Source organism: Eptesicus fuscus, chromosome 14 (assembly GCF_027574615.1).
Source record: "Eptesicus fuscus isolate TK198812 chromosome 14, DD_ASM_mEF_20220401, whole genome shotgun sequence".
Lineage (NCBI taxonomy): Eukaryota > Metazoa > Chordata > Mammalia > Chiroptera > Vespertilionidae > Eptesicus > Eptesicus fuscus.
In genome coordinates, this window is record NC_072486.1 from 5,820,502 (window position 1) to 5,830,803 (window position 10,302).

Consider the following 10,302-nt stretch of genomic DNA (forward strand, 5'->3'; position numbering starts at 1 on the left):
TTCCCTATACCAGTATTAACAAGTGAATGAATGAATGAATACATAAGACAGAGCAGCTCTTCCTTACAAAAGAATCCAACTTTTTAAATGGAGCATAACAGAAACAGAAAATCGCTATTGAGGCAAACAGCATAGCAATAAATGTGACAGGCAAAATTATTAATAGATTGTGGATAAAAGTATGAAGGGGAATAAGTTATTTGAATAGTTCAACAAAGCACTAGTATCTAAAACATACAAGTCAATAAGTCAAATAACCCAACTTAAAAATGAACCAAACATTTCAATAGACCACCAAAGACATGGATGGCAAATAAGCACATGATTAAGGTCCTCAACATCATTAGTCATCAGTAAAAGGCAAATTAAAATCACAATTAGCAATTTCTACAATTCTGCTAAAATGGCTAAAATTAGTGAGTGACCACCTCAAGTGAATATGTGAAGCAACTAGAGTTCTTATACACAGTTGATAGGAATGTAAAATGTTACAACTATGTTGGAAAATAGTTTGGCAATTTCTGAAAAAGTTAAACATACACCTACCTTTGACTTAGCTTAAGAACACAAGAAAAATGTAATCATGTGCCACCACCACTTACTGCTTTAAAAAAAAAAAGTGTGTGTGTGTGTGTGTGTGTATATATATATACACACACACATATACACACACACACACACACACACACACACACACACACACACATATATAAATAGAACAGGCCCAATGCACGAAATTTGTGCAAGAGTAGGCCTTCCTTCCCCGGCAGCCAGCACCGGCTTCCCTCTGGCACCCGGGACCAGGCTTCCCTCGCAGCCCCGACTTCGTCTGGAAGGTTGTCCAGAAGGACGTCTGGTTTAATTAGCATATTATGCTTTTATTATTATAGATGTATTGATTTCAGAGAGGAAAGGAGAGATAGCAACATCAATGACAAGAGAGAATCGTTGGATTGGCTGCCGCCTGCATGCCCCCTACTGGAGATAGAGCCAACAACCCAGGCATGTGCCCTGACCGGAAATTGAACCCGTGACCTCCTGGTTCATAGGTTGATACTCAACCACTGAGCCACACCAGCTGGGCCACTTACTGCTTTTAAGAAAAGTTTACCCCCCCCCCAAAAAAAAGGTTGAAAAAAATATATTCAAATTTTAACACTGGTTGTATTTTGCTAAGTGGATTTGGGGTGATTCGATTTTATAATATTTTCTGTTTTCCAGGTTATTATTAAGGAACCTGAAGCATTTCTAGTAAAAAAAAAAAATCACAGAAAAAGAAAATGAAGACATGTTCACCACAAATCAGTATGTTGTTTTTTTTTTAATAGACAAATCAGGTGTTCTTTATTTTCCATTTCTGACAAGTTCATTAGACCAACAGTCGCCAACCTTTTGGACCTCACGGACCACAAGTGGTCTGCAGACCACCAGTGTCCACTGCTGCATTAGATTGCAAAGGAAATAAAGAGTAATTCTGACAAGATTTCAAGAAAAATTGTAGGATGTAATTCTGACAAGCAAGGTACAGAAAGACTGGAAAGTCATAAAGATTGATCAATAGCTGGTTAGTTGTATGCCAAATTCAACAGAATTGTACACCACCAGGATCCATCTTAATTAAATCCAGATAACATCATTCAATACTTTTGATAAAAAAACATAAAAGATATGTTTGTCAAACTGGCAGATGATAAAAACTGAAAAAGGTAACAAAAAGTTTATATGACACATTCAGAACCAAATTAAATTTTAACATAGAAATATGTGGATCTAAACCAATACCTTTTTCCCCACCCCCAAACCAGAATTTGAAAGACAAACTTTCAGTTAAGATCAGAACTATAAACTAAGACTACAAAAGTAATAAGGTGAAAGGACATTTTTCAGCCATTCAATTAACAAGCTGCTCTAATTACCACAACAAAAAAAAGTGAAGAAGTTAAACCAATAGCAGCATGAAAGGAAAAAGCAGGAACATCTTAGCTGATGCTTTGCTCCATAAATCAATAGCTACCCTCAAAGGTAATTTAACTTTAGATCTCATTAACAGACTTATAGCAAGTAGAATGAGACAAAAGATAGATGTATTCTGATCTGTAATTTCAAGATCACAAGATATGCAGTTCTTGGTTTCAGCAGGGATATGTACAAAATAAAGTTCACAGGAGAGTAACAATGATGGTTAGAAGCACATAACCCCCTGCCACAAATATTGTTAAAGAGAATGGAAATACCAAATCTCTACAAAAGACTCAGGGAGGGGTTTTTAAAACTATCCTATATAATAAAAGGCTAATATGCAAATCAACGGAATGGCAGAACCACCAGTCGCTATGATGTGCACTGACCATCAGGGGGCAGATGCTCAACGCAGGAGCTGTCCCCTGGTGGTCAGTGTGCTCCCACAGGGGGAGCGCCGCTCATCCAGAAGCCAGGCTCATGGCTGGTGAGCACAGCTGCAGCTGCGTGAGCCTCCGTGGCAGCACTCCTGAGCTGTGGCAGCAGGCACAGCGGGCCGGGGTGAGTGCAAGCAGCAAGGCGCCTGGCCCAGGTTCTGGCTCCTCCCTGACCACCTGCCGGTTTAGGTGCGATCCCAGCAGGCCAGGTGCACGAATCCGGTAGTATATTTTAATAAATAAGAAATATGAATACCAGTATCTGCTCTAACTTAGAGCTATGCTCTGGTGAGTAAATTACATAACCTTTCTAAGCCTTAGATTGGGATAAGTCTTTATGAGGTTACTAGAGGCCCAGTGCATGATTGAATCATGCACGTGTAGGGTCCCCTACACGCTTTCGCTTTTCGCGGTGGAGCTGGGTGCCTGTCTGCTAGTGCACCAGGCCTGGCTTCTGAAAGGCCTGGTGCCGGAGCAGACAGGCACCCAGCTCCCACGCTTTTGATGGTCCGCGGCCGCTGAGGGGGGCTGCTGCGGACACCTGGCTACCCTGCCGTTGAGAGGCGCAGCTGGGTGTCCGCGGCAGGCCCCTCAGCGGCCTCTCAACAACAGGGTAGCCCCCCTCAGTGGCAGCGGATCTGTGCCTCTCAATGGCCGGATAGGCCACCCCGAGTCCCGCCCCCCAGCCTCCCGCCGCCCAATCGTGGGCGTAGCGGAGTGATGGTAATTTACATGTTACTCTATTATTAGATAGGATTGGAAGATATACATATATTTTCATACATATACATAAGTATGTATACTAATATACATGAATGAAATATTTACCACTTCACAAACAGTAAGTACAATGTGCAATTATTAAGGTCTCTATTCTTTGCAGATAAGTGATTCCCAATCCTGGCTGTAATGAGAAGTATTTAAGGAGCTTTATAAAAAAGTTACCTGGGCCTCAGCCTAGAAACAGAGTAGAATCTTTTCCTGGTTCATAGGTTGACACTCAACCACTGAGCCATGCAGGCTGGGCGACAAGTAGAATCTTGCTGATAGGGCCAAGAAAACAGTATTTTTAATAAGAATCTTTAGAAGCCTACACTATAAATAGAAAAATAGTTAAAGTTCTATAATTGGCCAATTATAATAGCAGTATTTGGGATACAATAATCTTACAAAGACTTATTGAATGAAGTGGGAAGACACTGGAAGCAATGAGACCAATGAGGAAACTACTACTCAATAGGAAAGACAGTCCTTTGTTCATGTTGGTTAGATTCTAATTTGTTAAATGGAATCCACTAGTAAGTAAGTATATGTAGAACACTCACCCTTCAATTAAAAAAAAAAAAAAAATCACTGGAATCTCTCAGCCCTTCCCAGTAACATCTAACACAGATTCAAATAAAAGTTTCCATCAAGCACAAACTCCTCTCTTATTCCCTTATTCCAGGCCAGTACATTTATCTCATATAACATGGTATATTTGCAAGTTTATGGTATTACTTCTTCATTTCCTCCGTGTTGATCTAATACTTAACTTTCATAAAGATAGGGTTTGCAACTTTTAAGCAAGTCTAAAATAGCTCTAAAATTTCAAAAAAAAAAAAAAAAAGGGGGGGGGGGCCCTGACTGAATTTGATCAGTGGTTAGAACGTCTGCCTACACATCAAAGGGTCTCAGATTCAATTCAAGGTCAAGGGTGGGCGTGCATGTGGGAGGCAACCAATCAATGTGTCTTTTTCACATGGCTGTTTCTTTTTTTCTCTCTCTCTCTGCCCCTCCTCCCTTCCTTCTACTTTCTAGAAACCAATGGAAAAAGTATCCTCCAATGAGGATTAAAAAAAGAAGAAAACAAAGGACCTATCTACACTAATAAAAAAGAAATATGCAAACTGGCCGTACCTCTGCAACGCCCATCAGCCAATCAGAAGTGAGTATGCAAATTAACCCAACAAATATGGTGGGTTAATTTGCATATGCAAGCACGGAGCAGCCGGGCAGGGCAGGACGCCTGCTATGAGGGGGAGAATGGGGGGGTGGAGGGACTACAGGAGCGGCGCTCTGTCCGGGAGCGAGGACTGCAAGCTCCCGGGCAGCCGGGAGCGAAGCCAGGGAAAGGAAGGCCTATTCTTGCATGAATCTTCGTGCAACGGGCCTCTCGTATCTATATAATTATCTTTCTAACAGCACAGCACCATGGTCAAACACAAACTTAACTACTTTTGGTGAGTCTGCTTGCCAGCCAAGTGATTCTAGTTTTATCTTTTTGGCTCACAGCTGAATGAACCCTCCTCTCATAATGTAACTCATAGTTGTTATGTATTAGACCAACTTTTATATTCTATTATAAAATCCAAAACAGAACTGACTATAGTTCTATCTAGGATCACTAGTTTCATCCTTTCTGCCAAGTTCTCAAGTTTCCAAGTTTAAGCTAGAGATAAGTTAACCACTAGATTCACCCTTTCCAGCAACAAGAAAACTAAAAGACAAGTTCTTGGCTGTGTAGCTCAGTTGGTTAGAGCATCATCCCTGATATGCCAAGATTGCAATTTCAATTCCTGGTCAGGGCACATATAAGAATCAACCAATGAATTCATAAATAAGTGGAACAATATGCATAATCCATGGTCACAGACAATAGGGTGCTGAAGGCCTGGGACGGGGTGAGGGGGGTTGGAAGGGATTCATGGGTGGGGGATGTGGGGAGAGGGGGACATATGTAATACTTTCAACATTAAATAATTTTTTAAGAGATGATAAAAATAAGTGGAACAAACTATTTCTCTCTCATGATAAATCAATCAATAAATATCCTATACAATAAAAGCATAATATGCTAGTCAACTGTTCAACCAGTCGCTATGACGTGCACTGACCAACAGGGGGCAGACGCTCCAACCGGTAGGTTAGCTTGCTGCTGGGGTCCGGCCGATCGGGACTGGGCGAGAGGGCCAGGCATGCCCTGGAGCCCTCCTGTGGTCCCTCCCCAGCCGGCTGGCCCCCATCGACCCTAACTGGGACTGGGCGAGATGGGCCCGATCACCAGCCAGGTCGAGGGACCCCACCTGTGCACGAATTTGTGCACTGAACCTCTAGTAAAAAATAAAAGGACTACAATTTGTCCTCTAAGCATGTATGTACTAGTATGGTCTTTGCAGATTATATAATGGCTACATATTTTGGTTTTTGAGGTTCTTTTCTATTTGCACATTATTTTATACCCCATAAAATATTAATCACTTCTACTTTATTTCATTTTCACCCAGCATATCAACTATACAGAATACAACTGGAAAACAGATATGGAAATCTAACTCAATCCTTAACAGGTAGCAGACCTTCAATACAGAAATGAACCAGTAAATAAAAGCTGACAAGGAAAACATAAAGATTTGTAACAGCAAACTGGATAGTTACAAACTCCAGGGACAGAAGAAGATAAATATACCCACAGAACAGAAAAAAGTGAAAAGCAATGTACATATAGTTAAAAAAGCAAAAATGACTATCATATTGCATTATTTAATAGTTCTATATTATATAAATCACAGCATAAAACAAAATATTCCTGATGATGATTTTAAGAAGTTCAGTATATTCTACTGAAAATATGGAACTAATCAGTTTATACATAACAAATCTCTCTCCAGTAATATAAGAAACAGAAATTAAAACAAGTTTAATGTACTAAACTAGGAAAATAACTAGGGAGGGCAGAAGAGGTTTGCTTAAAGATACTCTTTAAAATAATACTTAAAATTCTAAAATATTGAAACTACAGAATAATAAAAAATGGCTAGGCAAATTAGGATATCAACACTGGAACACCATGTATATATTTAATACATATGTTTAATCCATATTTAACTCATGTAAGTTAATACACCAAAAACCACATTAAATATTAAGTGAATAGTATCTTGGTTTTGTATAAAATGTAAGAGTTTACAGAGTACTTTTACAAATACTACCACATAACATGTAATTCATGCCAGAGGTTATCAATCCTGATGGTTCATCATAATTAACTAAAATACTGAATATGCACATTTTTTGAACCCCCACCTCATACCTCGTGAATTAATGAGCCTCCAAGTATTAAGCATATTAGAAGTGTTTCCAATGCCTGACCAAGGTTAAGAACCAATAACCACTAATATACCTCTAATTACAACCATGAAAAAATTTTAATTAAAAAAGAACACAAATTAGCTTTTAGTGATCGAAATAACTTAATATTTTTTATTCCTTCTGGTTAATTTGTTTAAATTAATCATAAAAGGAAATATATATATATATATGAAACTTTTTAAAATTAAAAAAAAAATTTAAATGTTGGTGGTTGACGGTATATTAGTTACTGAAAAGTATTTCCCTGTTTAGAACACCTCACATCCCAGAATGCTAACAAATGAAGTGGTACCCTGGTCATTTTAATAACAGTATAAACAGAAAGCACTAGAATAAAAGTACTATGAAGAGTTTTCCTCCTCTTAACAAGTAATGATGTCACTGAAAATATTTACAGATTCTCTAAAACTGTACCAAAATCTTCCTCAAAGAGAAAGAACTTGAATTACAATCTGAATGAACAATTTGAATACATAAGGATACAAAATGTCATTGTGTAAAGAAACACCTGTATGACCCTTAAACAGGTGCTGTTGTGAAATATACCAGCAGCAATTTTAAATAAATAAACATTTTAGTATTACTCAAGAAATCGTTGACTATCTGGCCTGTCTAACTTTGAAGAATGAATGAGTTTCACACAAATCACTTTATCGCAATTTCCTTCAACTCTGCTCACCAAAGCACAAATATCAACCAAATCTAAAAACAAACAAATGTATTGACCAAACTACCAGTATAGCTTTTGTTCAATATGTCAGATTCAATTACTAAACATAAAAATTCAAAGCACAAATGAATAAATTTATAATAATCTTAAAATGTTTATTTTCCATCCAAGATCTCTCCTAATCCTAAGACTACCAGACATGCCTACTTAGCTACGGTATCTCCCAAGCCTCTCAATTTCATGTGTGTTTTTTTTGTTAGTTTGTTTTTGTTAATGTTTATTGGAGGATATTTTTTTCCTTTGATTTTTAAAGAGAATGGGAGGGAGGGAGTTGGGGGGGAGAGAGAGAGAGAGAGAGAGAGAGAGAGAGAAATATTGATGGAGAGAGACACATCGATACAGTTGCCTCCCACACGTGCCAAATATGCAAACCGGGTACCGCACTTGACCAGAAATAGAACCCATGCATGGGCCAACACTCTAACCACTAAACACACTGGCCAGGGATCAATTTCATGTTTTAAATCGCCTATCTTAATGATACCTACTCTTATTTATTTTTTTTTAAGTAAATCTCCCATCCACACCTTCCTCAGCTAGCCAATTTCATCCAGAAAGCTCAAACATTTCTGGGTTCTTTATCTACCACCTACATCCCCTCACATACCACATATCTCACAAACATCCCTGTACTTCATGCCCTTTGCCAATGCCCTAGTTGTGTCCTTCGTCTCTTTTTAGTCCTAGGACAGCTACGTTAACCTTCCTTACTTCATTGGCCACCTTGGTATTCTATCTTCCCTATTGGAATTATCATCATGTTGCTCATCGTTACCCCTTGTCTTTTAAAATCCTTCAATAAAGATTTTTTAAAAATCCTCAACATATAACACAAGATCTCTGCTTACCTCTCTAGTCTCATAACCTACACCACTTTGATTTCACAGCTTAGAATAAGTATCCTTTCTCCTCTGCCTAATAACTTGTACCCAACTTTAAGATTCACCTTTTCCATTTTGGAAAAGGTATCCTTCTCCTACTACTCCCACTGTATACATACCTTTAAATCATATCACAAATGATTTAGTAAGTAAATATTAAAGTGAAAAAACAGTCCTTGAGTTTAAGAAACTTACAATGGAAACAGAAAAGTAGTTAATTGCCAGTCTAATACCTTTTTTAAAGCTAAGATCTGAGTGCTTGTTATATGCCAGGTTAAGAACTTGCCATGTATTATCTCATTTAATTTTCCAATAACTTTGGAGTCCTACTTTTTTTACAAAGAAGGAAACAAGAAAAAGTTCTGTTATCTTCCCAAGATTCAGTTGAGTTTTAGGGACGTGAATCCAGGCATAACCAAAACCTAAGCTCTTAATCAATCACCATGCCTTCTATTTCTGTCACAGCATTTAACTCACTTTCCCCAGTGCCTGACACACAGCAGGCACAAGATACAAATTTGTTAAATGAATGAATGTGAGTGTTAAAGTCCTAAGCTAGTTACAATATCATCAATGCTACTGCTTTAATTAATAGTGCCTTGTGTCAAAGAGTTCAAAAACTCTGCGAAACTAACACATGTGAAAAGATCATCTCCCAAGTTATTCATCATGTCATGGCTTATGATAGCAAAACATCCTATATAATAAAAGTGCAGTATGCAAATTGTTCCCTCTACTGAGAGTTGTCTGGGAGTTTTGACCAGGAGACGGGGTTGGCCCGGGGAAGGGAGGGAGTACCCGGCTAGCAGCCAGCAGCTGCTAGGGACCCTACCAGTACGGCCTCTAGTTGAGAATAAATATCTATCAGAAGAGGACATGTTAAACAAATCACAGCCTATCCATATACAGTTACGTACCACTTAACAATGGGGTACGTTCTAAGAAATGAGGTAAGCTATTCTGTCATGCACTTCCATGAACCTAGATGACACATAGCCTACTACACACCCGGGCTATATGGTTTAGCCCAGTGATGGCAAACCTATGACATGCGTGTCAGCACTGACACGTGTAGCCATTTCTGATGACATGCGGCCGCTGAGGTGGCCGCATGCCGAGGATGAAACATTTGCTGCTCCTGAGGATGAAACATTTGCGAAATAATGTTTTTTCCTCAAAGTGACACACTACCCGAGTTATGCTGTTTTTTGGCGAAGTTTGACACACCAAGCTCAAAAGGTTGCCCATCACTGGTTTAGCCTATGCTCTTAGGTTATACACCTGTACAGCATGTTACCATATTGAATACTGTAGGTGATTTTAACACAATAGTAAGTATTTGTGTATCTAAACATAGAAAAGGTACAGTAAAAATATGTTAAAAGATTAAAAATGGTACACCTATATAGGGCACTTACATAAGGGGCCCTGATTGACCCTCCTGTGTGAGGTTCATCAATTATACCTTGTAAAATACTGACCTAATATAATGTTGTATGTTCAATAATTACTGACCATGTCTCACAAAAGTCCACTAATCCTATATAATAAAGCGGTAATATGCAAATTGACCATCATGCCCTCACAAGATGGCTGCCTACAACCAAGCCAGCAGGGGGTTTAGTGAGGGACAACCAAACGACTGAACAAGAAAGCTGCATGGGGTGACCAGGTCGGCAGGGAGGGGGCAGTTAGGGGCGATCAGGCTGGCATGCAGAGGCAGTGAGGGGTGATCAGGCCAGTGGGGGGAGGGGAGGGGGGCAGTTAGGGGCGACCAGGCAGGCAGGTGAGTGATTAGGAGTCAGTGGTCCAGGATTGTGAGAGGGATGTCCGACTGCCGGTTTAGGATTGGGCCTAAACCGGCAGTCGGACATCCCCCGAGGGGTCCCAGATTGGAGAGGGTGCAGGCTGGGCTGAGGGGACCTCCCCACCCCATGCACGGATTTCGTGCACCAGGCCTCTAGTTAAGTGATAAATGTACAGATACACAAAAGCTACCGAGATGATTCTGATTCCCAAGTTTGAAAAATACTAAGTATTAAGTGGTAGGAGTTCTAGGAGGAAGAACTATGGACTAGATCAGTGGTTCTCAACCTTCCTAATGCCGCGACCCTTAATACAGTTCCTCATGTTGTGGTGACCCCCAAACATAAAATTATTTTCG